The sequence below is a fragment of the Schistocerca gregaria genome, chromosome 2, assembly GCF_023897955.1.
Source record: "Schistocerca gregaria isolate iqSchGreg1 chromosome 2, iqSchGreg1.2, whole genome shotgun sequence".
Classification (NCBI taxonomy): domain Eukaryota; kingdom Metazoa; phylum Arthropoda; class Insecta; order Orthoptera; family Acrididae; genus Schistocerca; species Schistocerca gregaria.
This window is the reverse complement of record NC_064921.1, coordinates 896,390,363-896,411,617: the sequence shown is the minus strand read 5'-3', so window position 1 is coordinate 896,411,617 and position 21,255 is coordinate 896,390,363.

The following is a 21,255-nucleotide window of genomic DNA, read 5'->3' as shown; positions in this document are numbered from 1 at the left end:
AAGCTTTACGCCTTCTACACCGCACTCGAAGCACAATGGTGCGGCTGCTCCCGAGGGCCCGGCTTGGGCATTATGAGGGCTCTGGCGGCTGACACGCACGTGAAATCACGCTGCACGTGGCTAATCTCCAGCGCCGGCGCGCCAAAATAAAAGGAGCCTAAAATATTTACAGCTGGCAGGAAAGCAAAACAAAGCACTCCAGACATGCTAATGTATCACAGTGGGCCGAGGGAAATAAGGAATGGACCAAATAAGACTCTTCTTGCCTGTGTGTGTGTGTGTGTGTGTGTGTGTGTGTGTGTGCGCGCAGACCCTGCAAGTGGTCAGTTGCCCCCTCTCGCGGAGGTTAGTATCAAATGCACCAGACAGTACCACATGTAGAATGTAGCTTGCAGTTTCACAGCTGTGTGCATGTGCGTGACCGTAACGCAGTACCTTATTATTTATGATTTGCTTAAGTGTGTAAGCGAGGAGCGGGCAAATGTTATGCACCGCTGTGTTAACAATGCAGCATGCGGGACTCCGGAGGTGGAGCAGACCCGTCTTGTAGCTCTCCATCGGCGTGCTTAGGCACGACAGTGGCAATGTTGTGTGTTCGCTGTACACAAAACACTGGAATCCATCAAGTGCGATATAAGAGTATGCTATGTACGTAGTCTGTTCCGTGGTACATATGTTCAAAGGAGAAAGCCATTACATTCACTCTTTAAAAAAAAGTAACTCGGTACTAGATAACTGTAGATGGCGTAAAGCTGGTGACGAGGATTCACGTCGCCATGAACCGCTAAACTAGTCATGTATGTAAAGTGAGGGGACATTGTGGTGACGTCAGTCGTGGGATACATTCTAATATCATGTCGAACAATCCTTTGCACGGGTTGGCGCAGCAGGTCGCCGTGGCAAGGACCCAAGTCGTTGGAAGCCCCTGCAGAAATAGTGATTCATGCTGCCTCTATAGCCGTCCATAATAGCGAAAGTGATGCCGGTGTAGGATATTATGCACGAACTGGCCTCTTGATTATGTCCCAGTAATGACCGATGGGATTCATGTCGGAAGATCTGGGTGGCCAAATCATTAGCTCGAATGGTCCAGAATGCTCCTCATACCAATTGCGAGCAATTCTGGCCTGCTGACATGGCGCATTGTCATCCATCACGATTCGATCGTTGTCCATGAATAGCTGCAGATGATCTCCAAGTAGCCTAACATAGGCAGGGGATCAAGTCCGGTCCATTTAAACGCAGCCGACACCATTACAGACCCACCAACAGCTTGCATAGATTCTCCTTCGTGAACTATTTCTTAAACAAGAAATTTAAATCTTTGGCTCTCGTTTTGCTATCTTCGTCTGCCACACCGGACTGGTCAACTGTCGAGTCTTTTGCTGAAGTATGAAGGTGGTAACTGTCGTACGCTCTGAGCATAGATCTCTCCACATCTCCACTAATCTTTGCCCGTTGTCGTTTGCGTTTTCTCTTTTGACGCGAGAGTGCTTCCATTGGATTATCCATCTTTCTTTGTCGAAGCATAGTGGGTCTTTTTCGAACTTAATCCACTTCCTAGTCACGTAGTCCTCCAGACCACGGTTTACAGTCCGTTTGCTACACTCTTCTCTAGCACGACTTCTCAAAGGCTTCGATTCTCTTCCTTTCCGGTTTCTCCACAGTCCATATTTCCCTACCATACAATACTGTGCTCCAAACGTTCATTCTTCCGCAAGTTAAGGCCTATGTTTGCCAATATTAGACTTCTATCGACCCGGAATACTGTTTTCGCAACTACTAGTCTGCTTTTGTGTCCTCTTTGCTCCGTCGGTCATTTGTTTATTTTGCCGCCTAGGTAGCAGAATTCCTTAACTTCATCTACTTCGTGATCACCAACCCTGATGTTAAGGTTCTCGCTGTTCTCATTTCTGCTACTTTCCATTATTTTTGTCTTTCTTCGATTTACTCTCAGCCAATATTCCGTACTCAGACTGTTCGTTCCATTCAACAGATCCTGTGATTCTTCTCCACTTTCATTGAGGGCATGTTTTCAATCTTAATTTTAATCCGCGCCGGCCACGGTGGCCGATCGGTTCTCGGCGCTTCAGTCCGGAACAGCGCGACTGCTACGGTCGCAGGTTCGAATCCTGCCTTGGGCATGGATGTGTGTGATGTCCTTAGGTTAGTTAAGTTTAAGTAGTTCTAAGCTCTAGGGGACTGATGACCTCAGATGTTTAGTCCCATAGTGCTCAGAGCGATTTGAACAATTTTTTTTAAATCCGCTCTTTCTGTGGGGTCGAAATACTACATCCGTGTCTTATTCCCTACTTAATCCCAGCATCTAGTTCTTGGTCATATACTCTTATTATCCCACATTGGCCCTCGCACATGTTGTATATTACCCGTCTGCGAAACCGGTCATGCATGAACGCGTCACAAGGGAACTACTAACTCCTAATGCGACTACCTCATGTATTTTAGATGATTTTAGTAGTGTTTTTAAATTTTTTAACTTAGCTGTCAAAGCTGTGGATTCCCAAGCAATAAGATTATAGGATCCTTTCAATGACTCTCGTACTGGCATTGCGGATTCAGGTGGTCAGTAAAAACGTACAACATTTAACTTTGTTTCATCTAGACCTGTTATATGCGACAACGTCACCTTCACACTCAGCTTCGATTTCAATACAGTAAACATTTTTGTCAACTGTAATGGGCACTCTCCCTCCTATGGCCTCTAATCTGTCTTTCCGATATACACTCAAGCGCCAGAAACTAGTGCAGGCATGCTTGTCTAAACACAGAGATACGTAAACAGGCAGAATATGGCGCTGCGGTCGCTAACACCCATGTAAGACAAAAAGTGTCTGACGCAGTTAGATCGGTTACTGTTGCTACAATGGCAGGTCATCAAGATTTAAGTAAGTCTTAACTTAGTGTTACAGTCGGTGCACGAGCGATGGGACACAGCATCTCTGAGGCAGCGATGAAGTGGGAAGTTTCCCGTACGCCCGTTTGACGAGTATGCCGTGAATATCAGGAATCCGCTAAGACATCAAAACTCCGACATCGCCGCGGCAGGAAAAATATCCTGCTAGAACAGCATCGTCGGCGACTGAAGAGAATCATGCAACGTGTCGGAATGGCTACTCTTCCTCACATTGCTGCAGACTACAATGCTAGGCCATCAACAAGAGTCAACCATTCAACGAAACATCATCGATATGGGCTTTCCGAGCCGTGTACGGGTATGCAGACAACCTCATGTATCCATGGACAATGCATGTCAGCACGTGTAGGCTTCGTAATTCTGTGGGGAATGAAGAGTTATATGGGATCCCTGATACGTCTAGATACGACTCTGTCAGGTGACACGTGGGTACTTGGGTACGCTTCCTGTCTGATCACCTGCATCCAATCACGTCAATTATGCATTCCGACGGACTTGGGCAATTCCAAAAGGACAATGAGACACCCGACACGTCCAGAATTGCTACAGAGTGGCTCCAGGAACACTCATTTGAGTTTAAACACTGCCACTGGCCACCACACGCCCCCGAAATGAACATTATTAAGCATATTTGGGATGCCTTGCAACGTGTTGTTCAAGACAGATGTCTGCCCCTCATACTGTTACGGATTTATGGATAGCCCTGCAGGATTCTTACTGTCGATTCCCTCGAGCACTACTTCAGACATTAGTCGAGTCCATGCTACGTCTTGTTGCGGCACTTCTACCTGCCTGCGGGGGCCCTACACGATATTAGGCAGGTGTACCAGTTTCTTTGGTTCTTCAGTGTATGTTTCACGACTGTTTGGGTTCTCAGCTAGGTTTCGCTCCCAAGAATAATCTGAAGATGGGAACTTTCCTGGAAGACAGTAAATGAGGGAACTTTGTTACGAATACTTCGAAAGTTTACTGGTAAAATTTCAACTGTGGAAGTGTCTTTACTCTCAATGCTGCCTGACTTCGTTATAAACTTGTCGACTAGCGAATGTTCATGAAACTACCGCCTAGACTAAAGAACCCCAAGTCCACTCAACTCCATATCCACTGAAGGAATAAGGCAATCTGCAAATAACCCCAGTGAGAAACATTGCTTTATTGACACCATATTTATCGGCAGAATATTCTAAAATCGCACAATTCCTGTACCACGAATACCCTAGGGATTATTGTGAAACCTTAGATACGCTATGTGATTAAAAGTATTCAGATATCCCCAAAAACTTACGGTTTTCTTATTAGGTGCATTGTGCTGCCACCTACTGCCAGGTACTCCATATCAGTGAAATCAGTAGTCATTAGACATTGTGAATGAGCAGAATGGGGCGCTCCGCAGAACTCACGTACTTCGAAGATGTTCAGGTGATTGGGTGTCACTTGTGTCATACGTCTGTATGCGAGATTTCCACGCTCCTCAACATCTCTAGGTCCACTGTTTCCGATGTGATAGTGAAGTGGAAACGTGAAGGGACACGAACAGCACAAAAGCGTACTGGCCGACTGTTGTGTACATAGTTCCGCATAGTCAGCACGTACACAACATTCCCACCAGAGCGCGCCCCGCTAAGCACAACAACACAGGCGCAGCGCTCGTCCGTCTCCGCACTATGAGTTGGCGCTGCCTCAGAGACGGACCAAATTCTGCTTGCGCCAGTCCGAGTATTAATATCTAACGCAGCCAATGAGATTGCTGCTAACGTAGAACCTTTTCTCCTCGCGGATCACACTCGCGCAGTGATACCTGAATGCACGAGGTATTATAATGAGTGTACAGACCTCCGATTACTCAGTCTGTATTTGTCTCCACCAGTCTGTACCAGTCTGCATTAGTCTGTACCAGTCTATAGTCCGCACCTAGTAAGATTATCATATTCCTGTACATAGCCATGAAGAGAAATGTATAGACACTGTCAAGTATCAGAGATATGTGAGAATAAGATTAACGTACCAAGACCAAAGGAACTTCAGATTGTCAATTGTAAAGAGCACCCAGAACCCAGTTACATAAGGTTTATGCTTGTTACTATTTTAATAAATGTGTATGAAAATTAATCAAGTTCTGTTTAGAGTTGGTCACCGTCAATCTGCTACTCTAAGTGAGCAAGTGGCATTTCTGTCGCCTAACCTAACGGCAGAAGATAAACACGCCACGATAAGATCACGAGACATATTGCTGATACTCGCCTACTTTGTTAGAGCCACAAGTAAAATAATCTGATGCCGTGTGTACCGAAGGTCTTACAGTACGCACACCACACTGACCTTCTCTGGTGACTAACAGCAACCGCCAACAGTTGAAAAGGGTCGTAATGTGTAATAGGTAGACATCTATCCAGACACAGGAATCAAAGTGCATCAGGCTCCGCTGCAAGTACTATGACAGTTAAGCGGGAGGTGAGAAAACTGGGATGTCATGGTCGAGCAGCTGCTTATGAGCTACACATCACGCCGGTAAATGCCAAACGACGCCTCGCTTGGAGTAAGGAGCGTAAACATTGGAAGGCTGGACAGTGGAAAAACGTTGTGTGGAGTGACAAATCACGGTACACAATGTGCCGATCCGATGGCAGGGTTTGGGTGTGGCGAATGTCCGGTGAACGTCATCTGCCAGAGGCCGTGGTGTTATCGTGTGGTCGAGTTTTTCATGGAGGGGGCTGGCACCCCTTGTTGGTTTGCCACTGTTGAAGAGCAATTCGGGGATGGCTATTGCATCTTTCAGCACGATCAAACACCTTTTGATAATGCAAGGCCTGTGGAGGAGTGGTAACACGACAATACCATCCCTGCTATAGACTGACTGCAAAAAGTCCTGACCTGAATCGTATAGAACATCTCTGATATATTTTGGAACGCCGACTTCGTGCCAGGCCTCACCGACCGACATCGATACGTTTTCTCAGTGGGCACTCCGTGAAGAATGAGCTGTCATTCCCCAAGAAACGTTCCACCACCTGATTGAAGGTATGCCTGCGAGAGTGGAAGTTGTCATCAAGCCAAGGGTGGGCCGACTCCATTTTGAATTCCAGCATTACCGATGGAGGGTGCCACGAACTTGTAAGGTATTTGCAGCCAGTTGCCCGTATACTTTTGATCACTTTGTGTAATTGGCATATCTACAGTGAGGATGTACTAACAATGACAAAAATCTAAGAAAAATAGCAACATTCATATTTTCTTTCTCTCACTGGGGATTCTAGTAATATGCAGACATACTTTCCAAATTCTCACACAGGTTACACGAGATCAATATTAGATTATGTAAGACACTGACTTGTCTCACATCGCTAAGTGACAATATAATCATTTTATGTTTTATTCTCGTAAACTTTATGAATGAAAGAGCCGGAGCTATGAATTCTGACGTTTTAACTCGCGTTTTACCAACTTACAGGAATGTGGTGAGAAAGGCCAGCTGCAAGCTGTAGGCGTTGGGTAGACAATAACGGATATCTGGGATGTTTCCCACCCGAATCTCCCACAGGCAGTGGGCACGCAAGTAAACCAATTTGGTTGTCCCGTAAGCCAGCGTATTTAAAAAGCGCTGTCGAAGCAGTTCAAGCAACGTGAGTTCCCGTGAAGAAGCAGTGCAAACTACGTGAGTTCCCGGGAGAACTGCAGAAAATTCCACAGGTTTTCTTAGAAGCGGATGAAAAGAAAGTGCCAGTGCTAAACGGCATGGCAAGCGATTTGCACTTTTTTTACGCGCAGACGTCTTTCCACCGATCACAAGGCAGGGGCGGGCAACCTGTCAAACCCTTAGTTTGGTTACAAGGAACAGGACAAGCTCCGGAAGTGTAAACTCTGCAGGCTTTCCTTGCATGCACGAACACGGAGGAAAATTTTCAGGTTTCGCAAAACTCACAATTTCCTGTCCACCTACGGTAGGTTTGAAGAATGTGTGAGAGAACAGAGTTCGTCAGTAGTCGTTTCTGGGGCGAGTACGCGGTAGCAATTCATATTTCGCCAATGGAGAGTTCGGCTTGGTGCTTCCTTAGCTGTTTCGGAGTATGTGTAGGGTGTAGCGTTAGTGTTGGCTTTGCGCTGTGTAGCTCACAATTTGAGAGTCTGTTCCAAAACTTGTGATTGCTTTCCATCAGCAGTCTTTTTTTTTACCATGCTACGACCAAGTCTTGATGGTATCCAGTGTAAGTGCCTTTTGTGAGTTACCCAGACTTTGGAAAGTGATTTGCATTTCAATTTACAGCCTTCCAGAGAGCGTTCACGTGCCTTATGGTCAGATACATTGTTTATGAAGTTGATAGTTATCAAGCTGGTGATCAAAACAAAAATCTTAGCACTGTACGCTTATTGATGTTTACCTTTTTGATGACAGTAATTTTAAATTAATCCAACCTCTACATGAAAAATATTGATTGATTAGTAATATTTTTGAGATAAATTTTTCTCACTATATTATTTCCTCACACAACACTCTAATCAGGCGTCCGTTGTCAATAAAATCAGTATCGTCAGAGGATTCTAGCTGATTGAATTGCAGTTCCACTGTAACAGTGTTTCCAAATAATACAGGACCCATTAAAAGAGACTTATTACTTTCTTTTAATAGGGAAAGTTGGATGGGTCCTTTTCTTTGTAAAATTTTGGTTAAATTTGAGTTTGTTGAAGATGGAACGTAAGTGGCGTTAGCACTTAGCAGTTTGAATAACTATCGTTGTAACAGTTATGCAATTGTGTTGTATTCTATCAAACCACAGAATTACCTGTTTAGCTGAGATCGCGAGAGTGACAAGCAGCTTGCATTATAGACTGCTGAACCCTGATTGACTCACAAACCGTACGATAAAAATGTATAGAGAAGACTAAAACGTTTCAGTTAACAATACCTCATATTTTTTCTTTTCTGAATTTCAGAGGAACTGTTCGTAATGAGTGGAACTATCATTGTCCTGGACTTGCCAATCATTAAAGAAGTATAGATATCTGGCAGTATAGATTTCTGTCCGTCGTTAATTTCGACCGTAATGCGAACAAACAGTACGCTTTGCGACTGGTCGCCGACGGCAGAGTACCTACGAAAGATGTTGTGAGGGAACTGGAGATAGGCGTTACTTATGCGTCGGTGAATTCGTTGATATTCTAGCGTGAATCACAAAATGAAGCACGGTAAAGAATAGAAAATCTTCACTCTCTTTGCCAGTCAACGTGTTAAATTTTTATTCAAGTAATTCTTGTTTTGAAATGCATTTCACAGTCGCTTTCTCTGTCTCACCCTTCGTCCTCATGTACTCCTGTTGTTCATAAGCGCTGTGAAAATGAAAGAATTTACTGTGTGTTCTATAGTTAAACTTACGAATGAAAAACCGTTGAAAGAGAAGTGAGAGACAGACTGTACACGTTTGAGAATTAAAAGCTGGGTTTATTAAAGTTTCAGTGTGAGTGCACTAGGTCGTCGTAAAAGGAAAAAGGTCAATAGGTGAACTGTCTATTCACAGGAAGATAGGACCTGGAAATGCGTGTGTCAGAAAAAAATTTTGCGTTAACTTCGGCGCATGTATGTGTAATGGGTGGTTTCAAGAGAGTGACCAGATAACAACCTTAGTTGTAAAATATATTTGCTGAATTCTAATACGGATGGAGTTGAGAGACTACCTGGTTAGAGTGATTATTATACGAGTTAGATCATATCCAATTCCGCTAAAGAGTCATTGAAACCAGTCAAGAAGTTTCACTATGCCATATTCTGGTATCTATCTAATGTAATAATATTCACTCATAATGTAATACAGCCAGAGGCAATAAGAGAAAATACGTTTGGTTCTAAAAATGTTTTTCTAGTAAAGGTCTCTAAATTGAAGACCTCACATTCGTATTCACGGTATAACGAAATCATTTCACATGCTATTCGCGGAACATATTTCAGCGTTACAATAAAAATATCACATGATTTTGATGTAGAGCTTCATGTACATTTCCGAGAGTAAAATTTCCTTTGATACTTTTGTTTCCATTTCTCCAAAAAATACAAATATCATGAGTTTAAACTGAAAGAAGAGAGTGATTATTATACGAGTTATATCATATCCAGTTCCGCTAAAGAGTCATTGCAACCAGTCAAGACGTTTCACTGTGCCACACTCTGGTTTGCCTCACCCTACTTTAAAAGAGTATAGGATATAGGAAAATTCGTGTTATTACGTTTTAGCGACTCTCATAAACGCTGCGTTGTGGTATAGACTCTTTTATTTGGCGGGAGGTAATACTAAATTAAATTCATGGCACGGCGAAGCTGACCGTTATGGTGGGTGGCAGGTGCGATGCAGCTATTCGGAAATCCGCCATACAAGCAGCAGATAACACGGAAACATCTAACTGGCGCGGAATGAAAAGCATAATTACCGGCGCCATATACCAAAACTAATTCCAGCTGGCCAGTAATGCCTGTAACATAACGGCTCGGAACGCAGAAAAAACGTGTCGTTAAAGCCATAATTTGAGCGGGCGACGTCTACTGCGTGACGAAGTGGACAGGCGTTTGTGGTTATCAAAGTAAGGGAACTTTATCCCAGTACCTAACATTTAAAAAAATATTTCGCTGCCTGTCGTCACGTAACAAAAGTAAGATGACAATTGGCTGTACGGATTTATGTACAAAACAGCTAAGAATTGTGTGGAATATTTGCCTAAGTAAGCGTGCTTGTTGTGAACTTATTTCTGATCCCTATGACTCAGTGTAGCCTTTAGACGCTGTGGAGACGAACTACAGCAAATATTTCCTCTTGTAATTCTAGTACTCCTACGTGATACGAACTACTTTCAGGCATGTTCAGTTTATTACAGGGAGCGCAGGATCGTCTTTTGCCAGATGGAGACAGCATTCGAAACATTTTTGTGAATACACATTGTCGGTGTACATATATTCAATTGGTGAAACTAGTTACATAGAGCTTCATACCGCTTGAGCAATGAAATAATAAATAACAGTTAACAGACTGAATACCTCCAGTTTCTGTCCAGATGGCATTCTTTCTTAATTATCAACGTCTTTCGCATTAAACCACCGATGCTACGGCAAGACGGAGACATGTAGTGGTACCCTGAGGTACTGTTTCAAATATAGTGAACTGAAGCAGTCAATTACAACTTCTAAAGCAACAGTTTGCGCAGAGAATATTATATGTAATACTAAGTGATTGTGAAATGTGTTTTTTTTAATGAGCATATTGAGAAAATCATTGACAGTGAAATTAAGTATATTTAATGTTAGTGTAGGGTAAATTTGCGACTGTACTACTGCTGTTATGACTGCTTTAGAAATGCAACCACTACAGCACTACACACTTCCGATATACATTTATTAACTTTTTGGCTAATCTTTGCTTGTTATTTAGGATTATAAAATACACGGAAGTTTCGACATTTGGGATCGCGCAAGGGAAAAACGCCAAATTGTTTTCAAATATGGGTCTTGAAATGATGGGTGTTTCCAAACGGTGTGTCCCGGTAGTTCCAAAGTGAAACCACAATTATAAGAAATTGATAGCGAGCTTGAGGGCCCGAGTTTCTATCGATTCCGTCCCTCGTTGACGATCATTCTTTCGATAACTTTGGAGGTACGTCGGTGCCGCCATCGGTGGGGACAAGAGAGATGATACAAGAAGTTTTTGGCAGCGATGTGTACTGAGCGAGTCACCGGCGGTGCGAGCGGCTCGGAGCTTTGGATGATACAAGAGAGAACGATTCGGGTCATGTGAAGGCGCGGAGCCTAGTTTAGACTCACGGTTATCATCTGCACTGCGGAGCGGTTTGCGCGAGTGGGCATGTTCAGCAAACTCAAGTGGCAGACTCTGCAAGAGAGGCGCTCTGCATCGAGGTTTCGAGAGGGTGAGTTTCTGGATGAGGTATCGAATATATTGCTTCCCCCAACTTCTACCTCCCGAGGAGATCACGAATGTAAAATTAGAGAGATTGGAGCGCCCGCCCACGGAGGCTTTCCGGCAGTCGTTCTTCTCGCGAACCATACGCGACTGGAACAGGAAAGAGAGGTAATGACAGTGGCACGTAAAGTGCCCTCCGCCACACACCGTTAGGTGGCTTGCGGAGTATAAATGTAGAAATAGATGTAGGTATTTTTATGATTCTTAGCTCGCAGAAACAGCTTGATGGGATGTGAAAGCAATTGGGCAGACAGGGCAGCCGCCCCTCGTCGAGAAAGGACACCAGCAGAACAATGCCGCGCCCGCCTGCCGAGGCTCCAGCAAAAGCCTAGGCTGGGGCGACAATCTAAGCGAACACATATACACAGTGTAGTCGTAAGTCGGGCATTGTGTCCAGAGCCACGAATAATAAAAATTCACTGGTTTTCGTGTTCGCCGATAGTTCAAAAAGGCCAGTGACCAATATCCTCGGCCGCCTCGGTTGTATAAGGAAAATCTGGCGTCCGAGAAATTTTTGGAGACATAATCTTAGGACTAACAAGCTCCAAGACACAGGCGATTTAGATAAAGATCTTTGAGATCGTGTCTGTTCGCCTGTTCCCATTGGAAGAGACACGATTTTGCACAGTCAGCTCATCCCCATCTGCGAAAACTTAAAAAAGCTAGTAAAAGGTGATTTTCTTTTTTTTTTTCAGATACAGCTTGTGCTGTCGTGTGGAAGATTTAGCGCCTCCAGAGCCCTGTGATTAGCTCAAGACGGTGTGAAAGTGGTGTCGCTTGCGCACTTAGCGTGAAAACTTAATATTTTTCTTCAGACGTATGAAGCACTCGGGTGCGGACTTCGGTCTGGTAAGCACTTGTGGTCGAAGCCCTGTCATTTGTGGTTGCTACTTGCGACCTGTCCTGAAACTGTCTTCAATTGCAAATAGTTTAGACTGGGGAGCCTGGGGTGAAGTTCTTACGGTACCGACAGTGTCACTTCAAATGTCTCGGACTACTCGTTTGCTAAGGACATACTTATTCGGTTTTGGTTTACCAGTCTTGACGTTCGGTATCCTTGTGTGACATGTCGTATAAGTGAGCCAAATTGGTATTTGGTACAACCAGTGAATGGGTGTTCACACACTGAAAACTAACTTGATTTCACGGCTCTGGTTGTGAGTAAATTGCGATCCGTCTGCGTGATCGCTAGACCGTGACATTTATGCACATCTTTCTTTGCCGCGTTCGATTCACAGGTGCCGTCTCCACTTCTCACCTCCGCCGCGTACATCTCGCCACACCGGCCCGTGGGGCCGAGCGGTTCTAGGCGCTACAGTCTGGAACCGCGCGACCGCTGCGGTCGCAGGTTCGAATCCTGACTCGGGCATGGATGTGTGTGATGTCCTTAGGTTAGTTAGGTTTTTAAGTAGCTCTAAGTTCAAGGGGACTGATGACCTCAGCAGTTAAGTCCCATAGAGCTCAGAGCCATTTGAACCATTTTGAACATCTCGCCAGCTGCAAGTTACAACGATGCACCAAGTAAACAGGGTGACGTACTTCCGCTCCGGCATTGTCAGGGCGTACAGAACTCAATCGCTACTTGCTCTCAGCTGCACCTAGATAGAGAAAAGTGAGTAGATTTGATCAATCTAAGTCTGCTCAGCGTCAGATCAATTCAGCTTGCATTATCCGCATTTGTAGGACCAGAGTACTTGACTCGCTGATCATCTAGTTAAACTGTCTCTCCCAACCAGGATTGTCTTAAATCACCTTTAGTTGTTTACGGTATTCAATCAATAACTTGTTTAGTGTAATTCATGTCTGTTTCTGGGAAAATAAATGTTGTTAGTACACTAAAGTTTGCCTACATTCTCAATCAAATAGTCCCACCAGAGTCATCTTTCAAAGTCTCATCATCCCTGTTAATAATTGCTCCCACATTGCCGGCCGCGGTGGTCTCGCGGTTTTAGGCGCGCAGTCCGGAGCCGTGGGACTGCTACGGTCGCAGGTTCGAATCCTGCCTCGGGCATGGATGTGTGTGATGTCCTTAGGTTCGTTAGGTTTAAGTAGTTCTAAGTTCTAGGGGACTAATGATCACAACAGTTCAGTCCCATAGTGCTCAGAGCCATTTTTGCTCCCACATTAGAACAGTGCAAAATTGAGGCGTCCTTACGTGTGTGACCACTTGAACAATGAGCTTGTATGCATTGTTTTTAAATCTGAAGTTCTCTTTCATCACTTGATTGTGATTCGTATATCGAATTTGGTAATTTATGTACATTGTTTCCTTTGTGACCCTCATCTGAGAGATGTTATGGTCAATGGACAAGAGTAACCTCTGGTAGAGGAATTTCAGGGCAGTTTAGACGTATTGTATTTTACATGGCCTGTTAACTTTTTTTTGCTAGGAATTTGTTTTCGAACTTGACAGTGGGCTGTGATTTCATTGAGAGTACTGGTCTGATCCTTTATTTTAGAGCTTGTGCCTTTTGTTTCAAATTTTTCCCTAATGAAAGGATACCATTGTGATCGTGCCGGTGCTCTCAACCGATCAGCAATGCGCAGCCGAGGTCGTCTTAATTTGCTACAGATCGTTTGAAACCTGGTGAGGCTATGCAACTGTGAGCGTGTAATACTCATTTCCCGCTGTTCTCACGAATACATTAGGCGTCACTGGCAAGAACCTATATAAGATTCCCTTGGTTGACGATATTCCGGTTCGTCAGGCGCTTTATACATTATCCCCACTCGAGATGATGAATTTGTTTGCGCTAACTAATAACATGCTCCGGGATGGTGTTATTAGACCTTTGACTTTACCCTGCGCTTCACCCATTTTCGTGTTCCTAGAGCACGAACCTGCGATTATCGACCAGTCGTCGACTATAGGGCACTCGGTTATGAGGTGGTCTTGGCATCAGTCCACCTGCCCGACCTTCACAACTGAAGACATACGTGGAAGAACGGGCAACCCCACAGTGTTTAGAAATGCAGAAAAATGAGACTGGGAAAATTATATCAAACTATTTCATTCGTATTTTTTAGCGGATCTGTCATATCTTTATATTGGAAGGTAACATGAAAAATTACAATTAATATAGAAGAACAGTAATATGTGTTGATTTGTTTTGTACATTATCAAACATCCACAACCAAAAATTACCATTAACTCTCGTTAAAAGTCTTGTAAAAGGAGAACCTACAGTCAGGAACCGCGCGACCTCTACGATCGCAGGTTCGAATCCCGCCTCGGGCATGGATGTGTGTGATGTCCTTAAGTTAGTTAGGTTTGAGTAGTTCTATGTTCTAGGTGACTGATGAACTCAGAAGTTAAGTCCCATAGTGCTCAGAGCCATTTGAACGATTTGATAAACATCACGTAAAGCACAAACAGATCGAGCCAATGGATACTACTATAGTCTGATGTCACAAAAAAAGTCATCCATTGATGAAAGCAATGACCATTACAGAATTATAAGTTTCTGAATATTCTGAGTCCATTTTCAGATTTTCATAAGCAGTACTGGCCTGTTTAACGTGGAAGTTCAATTTTGCTTCCAGTTCTTTCTGTTTCTGACCGTTTTTCTCGCGTGAAATCAGCATGTTACGGTGATAAAAAACTTGACAGTTACCACTACGGGGGTTCTGCAAAGAAAATATTGGAAAACTGATAAAATATTTTACAATACCTACGAACGCTAGAGGTATCTCATTACTAATCATGATAAAGACTGTAAATCTTGCTAATGTTTAGATCTGCACGGAGATACGTCATATTGGGATTTCTCTTTCCAGGAGTAGTGAGTTGACTGCGTATTTACTCGTTCAAGTGCCCATGTAAATTCCTCGTCCTCCTAACTGCATTTATTTGGCCGATTGTTACATTGCTCATCTACTTTAAATAATACATATAGCTTTTAATGTCATGTTACACGTAAATCTATCACTGTGAATGTACTTATAGTGTTTCGTTGCCTAATGAAACACATAAACTAACAAAAAAATGGTTCAAATGGCTCTGAGCAGCATGGGAGTTTAACAGCTGAGGTCAGCAGTCCCCTAGAACTTAGAACTACTTAAACCTATCTAACCCAAGGACATCACACACATTCATGTCCGAGGGAGGATTCGAACCTATGATCATAGCAATCACCCGGTTCCGGACTGAAGCGCCTAGAACCGCTTGGCCACCGCGGCCAGCGAGTGTTAAATCACGGGATAGAAAGCTCTCAGCGATTTTAAGGCCTGGCGTGGAATATTATCAAAGCAATCAACAAATTCCTGTTCATGAGCTCTGCAAATGGCGATTGTGGGTAGCGGTAACACATCTACCACGAAGACCGATACAAAATATCCGGAATTACCTGTCTGCAAATGCCGGAGCATTAACCCTTTAGTAGGGTGCTCAGTGGTCTGTACACGGCGAAAATTTTGTGAGATGCCATACGTGGCCGCTAATACTCCATGACTGGGAATTGACCAGTAACCAGCTGAAATGGAAAAACCCTTCCACCACCACCAAGACATAGCGCCTTCCCCCTCATCCAGTACGAGGAAGGGGTCATATGTATCCCACAAAGAGACGGTCCGTCGATCTGCTCTTACAAGTATACCTCTAGAAGACCCTTGCGTGAGTTAGAATTGGGTAACTAACCCCCCCCCCCCCCCCCTTCCAGTAACCAACGTATACGCTTCAGTCGGCACACGTGGTCTAGGGGTAGCGTCTTTGATTCATAATCAAAAAGTTTTCGGTCCCGGGTTCGATGCCCGCCATTGCCTAAATTTTGATAAATAATCAGCATTGGCATACAAAGTCAGCCTCATTCTGCCAACGGCCTTGTCAAAGAGGGCGGAGGAGCGGATAGAGGTTCAGGGCACTCTTGTCCTAGGGGTGGGAAATTGCCCCTAAAGGCGGAAGAATCAGCAATGGTCAACTACATGAGGATGCAGAAGGCAATGGAAACCACTGCATTAAAGACACGTAACGAGTATCCACAGGACATGTGGCCTGTAGTTGAAGAAGTAACATGATGATCTCTCCATTGGCAAAAGATTCCGGGATAGTCCCCCATTCGGATCTCGGGGAGGGGACTGTCAAGGGGGAGGTTTCCATGAGAACAAGATTGAATAATCAACGAAAGGATAATGTTCTACGAGTCGGGGCGTGGAATGTCAGAAGCTTGAACGTGGTAGGGAAACTAGAAAATCTGAAAAGGGAAATGCAAAGGCTCAATCTAGATATAGTAGGGGTCAGAGAAGTGAATTGGAGGGAAGACAAGGATTTCTGGTCAGGTGAGTATCGCGTAATATCAATAGCAGCAGAAAATGGTATAACAGGTGTAGGATTCGTTATGAATAGGAAGGTAGGGAAGAGGGTGTGTTACTGTGAACATTTCAGTGACCTGGTTGTTCTAATCAGAATCGACAGCAGACCAACACCGACAACGATAGTTCAGGTATACATGCCGACGTCGCAAGCTGAAGACGAACAGATAGAGATAGGAGTAGAAGAAAAGGTTACAGGAGAATATGGGCTTGGGACAAGAAATGAAAGAGGAGAAAGACTAATAGAGTTCTGTAACAAGTTTCAGCTAGTAACAGCGAATACCCTGTTCAAGAATCACAAGAGGAGGAGTTATACTGGGAAAAGGACGGTATTGCCCAATCCTAGAAAAACTGTTCTTTGGGCAGTCAGCATCTCCGCATTTCGTTTAAAAGTTCATCATATCAAGGGTCCAGGCATCAGCGTGGCCGACTTCTTAAGTCGTATGTTTCGAGACCGTCGTGGTCAAGCGGTTCTAGGCGCTTCAGTCCGGAATCGGGTGATTGCTATGATCGTAGGTTCGAATCCTCCCTCGGGCATGAATGTGTGTGATGTCCTTAGGTTAGATAGGTTTAAGTAGTTCTAAGTTCTAGGGGACTGCTGACCTCAGCTGTTAAACTCCCATGCTGGTCAGAGCCATTTGAACCATTTTTTTGTTCAAAAACTGTAAAGTGTCAGGCAAATCCAACACCTTCCTTGAAAACCCTGACATGATAAGCAAATCCAGTAGTATGTCACATAGCTCCGAATAAATCGTGACATTGAATTAACCAAAGTAATACCAGTAACGAGTGAGCAAATGGAATACCACAGACTAACACAAGAGTGCCTAAATGCATGTCATACCTTCCCACCATGAGACAGACGTAGTTCCGAGGGGAGAAACGAGAACAGAAGCCGAGAGCAGAACCGTGTTAAGCTAGAAGGCCGTACGATAAGGGACGGACTGGACACCCACATCGCCACACCACCCACAAGTTTTAGCGTGCGACGTTTTCGCGTCTCTGTTATGTTAGGACCACTTCCTTGCCCATGTTAAAAGATAGAGCCCTCCAGAAGAACAGTATAGATCTTACGATAACGCTAAAAGGACCACACCACCCGCAAGTTTTAGCGTGAGACTTTTTCGCGTCTCTGTTACGTTTCAAACTTTAAAAACATTGCCCCACCACGAAAAGTATAACGTTTCTCATTGGATAGACAGAATTTTGTAGGCGGAGCTTAAAGTTAACATTGAGACCGTGATTGGTCAGATGAAAACACAGCCAGATAGTTTTTTTAAACCAACTTCGGTAAATTAAGGTAAGGAGAAGTTAGAGTTAGTTAGTTCCGAGACGGCGAGCTGGATGGCTGCTGCGCCGACCGCTGCCGCCCTGACGCTGCCTAAACACCGACAAGGTAATGAACGCACGCGATGCTGCATTTTTGAGCGCATAAGACTTCACTCAGAACTGCAGAAGTCTCATCTGTTACACACCCTTTTTGCGTAATACTAGCGTCGATCGTTAATTAAAACTAATGGTGTTCACATTTGCCACTTTAAGTAAGGATCTGAAACGTGATGATTTTTCTGTTATATAGTTATTGAGAAGCCTCATAAGCCACTGTAATTTACGACAAGTTAGATAAGTAAATAAAGATAATTAAGGCTCACTGTAGACCATTTTGATAGTTTTCTCTTTTGTGAAACTTACTTTAAACCTAGATTATAGATGTGATATGGCATAGGTCATCCTTTGATCCATTGTAGAACTTGGAAACCCATTCAGGGAATATTCGTTTACATTTTTGTTGAACGCAGTTGGTTTTTACCATCCTGTATTAAAACACTTCCTTTTATCAATAGTGCAATTTATAAACAATGTATTGTGAGTAGAATAAAATTTTCAATGGTAAACGTAACTGCTTTTTCGACGTTATTTTACCAGCTAACTAAAAATAGGAAAGCCTTGAACCCCTTCCACTAAATTTAGTTAGTATTAAGATTCTTTTACAGAGAGTGCAGTGGAGCTGACGCTGAGATCATTAAGTATTTGGTTATATTATCGCCAGTCTCACTGAAGTCTTCTGAATTCTATACGTCGTGTGTGGTCTGGCGTCTCCTTACCAGCAACAGGTCCCAGGTTCAAACTAGTCAATTCCCTAAAAAAACATGCTCAGAGCGTCGTTGCGCGAAATAGGTAGGGATAAACGATATAGAACAAACAGAAACCACCGTGAATGTTTAGACAACCACTTTCAGTGTGGTGTGATTGAGCTGTGTGGACTAGGCCTTATATCGGTTTCGTTCCTTACTGAAGATCTTTGCCTCGACTACTGTGGACGTCGGCCGTTGAAGCCATAGGTGGGGACAAAAGACACGAAGCAAGAAGGTTTTTTGAGTGAGACTGTGATGTACAGAGCGAGTCGGCTGGGAATTCCAGAGGTTTGGAGTTCAGGGTGGCACACGAGATAACGAATGGGCTTCTGTGAAGGCGCCGAGTGTGGTTTTGACTGTCGATTTTCACCTCTACTGTGAACCGGTTTCCATGAGTGGGCATGATACACTCCTGGAAATGGAAAAAAGAACACATTGACAACGGTGTGTCAGACCCACCATACTTGCTCCGGACACTGCGAGAGGGCTGTACAAGCAATGATCACACGCACGGCACTGCGGACACGCCAGGAACCGCGGTGTTGGCCGTCGAATGGCGCTAGCTGCGCAGCATTTGTGCACCGCCGCCGTCAGTGTCAGCCAGTTTGCCGTGGCATACGGTGCTCCATCGCAGTCTTTAACACTGGTAGCATGCCGCGACAGCGTGGACGTGAACCGTATGTACAGTTGACGGACTTTGAGCGAGGGCGTATAGTGGGCATGCGGGAAGCTGGGTGGACGTACCGCCGAATTTGCTCAACACGTGGGGCGTGAGGTCTCCACAGTACATCGATGTTGTCGCCAGTGGTCGGCGGAAGGTGCACGTTCCCGTCGACCTGGGACCGGACCGCAGCGACGCACGGATGCACGTCAAGACCGTAGGATCTACGCAGTGCCGTAGGGGACCGCACCGCCTCTTCCCAGCACATTAATGACACTGTTGCTCATGGGGTATTGGCGAGGACCATTCGCAACCGTCTCCATGAAGCTGGGCTACGGTCCCGCACACCGTTAGGCCGTCTTCCGCTTACGCCCCAACATCGTGCAGCCCGCCTTCAGTGGTGTCGCGACAGGCGTGAATGGAGGGACGAATGGAGACGTGTCGTCTTCAGCGATGAGAGTCGCTTCTGCCTTGGTGCCAATGATGGTCGTATGCGTGTTTGGCGACGTGCAGGTGAGCGCCACAACCAGGACTGCATACGACCGAGGCACACAGGGCCAACACCCGGCATCATGCTGTGGGGAGCGATCTCCTACACTGGCCGTACACCTCAGGTGATCGTCGAGGGGACACTGAATAGTGCACGGTACATCCAAACCGTCATCGAACCCATCGTTCTACCATTCCTAGACGGGCAAGGGAACTTGCTGTTCCAACAGGACAATGCACGTCCGCATGTATCCCGTGCCACCCAACGTGCTCTAGAAGGTGTAAGTCAACTACCCTGGCCAGCAAGATCTCCGGATCTGTCCCCCATTCAGCATGTTTGGGGCTGGATGAAGCGTCGTCTCACGCGGTCTGCACGTCCAGCACGAACGCTGGTCCAACTGAGACGCCAGGTGGAAATGGCATGGCAAGCCGTTCCACAGGACTACATCCAGCATCTCTACGATCGTCTCCATGGGAGAATAGCTGCCTGCATTGCTGCGAAAGGTGGATATACACTGTACTAGTGCCGACATTGTGCATGCTCTGTTGCCTGTGTCTATGTGCCTGTGGTTCTGTCAGTGTGATCATGTGATGTATCTGACCCCAGGAATGTGTCAATAAAGTTTCCCCTTCCTGGGACAATGAATTCACGGTGTTCTTATTTCAATTTCCATGAGTGTATTTTAGAAAACATGCCATCGAATTGAATGTTATTTGGCCAGTTGGACGCCAGTGAAGGCGGTCCAGTCTCTTGCAGGCTTAAGAAGCGTAAGGAGGCGGTCATCCATCCAAGTTAAGTAACTTCTGTGTGTGTCCTTACCTCTCACTCTTCCATTAGCCCCGTCGCCTCCCATTCGGTGGCTTTTATGCAACGACCACTCATAATTGATAGCTGTTGTTAAAAATCCGTTTGTCTACAACACAGATCAGTGAAGTTTGGCTAACTACAACTGTCCATTCAGTGACTGTTAATTGCCTTAAAATTCTGTACTTTGAGTGTGTTCTGGATGAGAGTGGGTTCATAGTCAATGGTCTGTTATTGTAAATCATTTGCTTAAGATATGATCAGTTAGTTTTGGCTAAATGTAGCTGCATATTCAGTGATTGGCAATCGTTTATAAAATTCTGTATCTTGTTTGTGTACTGAATGGCGGTGGATTCATAATTGATAGCAGCTGTTTTAAATAATTTGCTGATCAGTGAAATTTTGCTAACTATAGCTGCTTACTCTGTGACAGATAATGGTTTTTAAAATATTGTGTTTTACTGTTTACTGCATGGCCGTGAATTTATAATCAAAGCAGCTGTGTAAAGGTCATTTCCTTAAAATCTGAGCAATGAATTTTTCCTAACTGTAGCTTCCAATTCACTGACTGTTAATTCGTTTTCTTTAATTCTATGTCAGACGTCTACCAATTAATAGTGAGTTCATAATTAATAACAGCTGTTTAAAAATAATTTGCTTAAAATCTGATCAGGCAATTTTTGTTAACTGTAGCCAACTATTCAGTGACGGTTAATTTCTTTTAAAATTTTGAATCTTCGCTCTACTGAGTAACAGGGGTTCATAATTAATGGCAGCTATTTAAAGGTCATTTAGTTAAAGAAGAATCTCAGTAATTTTTGTTGTTGACGGTTTTCAAAACTCGTTTGACTTTAATAAAGGCAAATAACGTATTAAAGATGGTGAACGCCGAAGGAGTTATTTGAGGACCACAGTCCTTCCCTTAGTTTAGTCCTTTCCCAGATCTTCCTCCCAAATTCCTAGTTATCAGA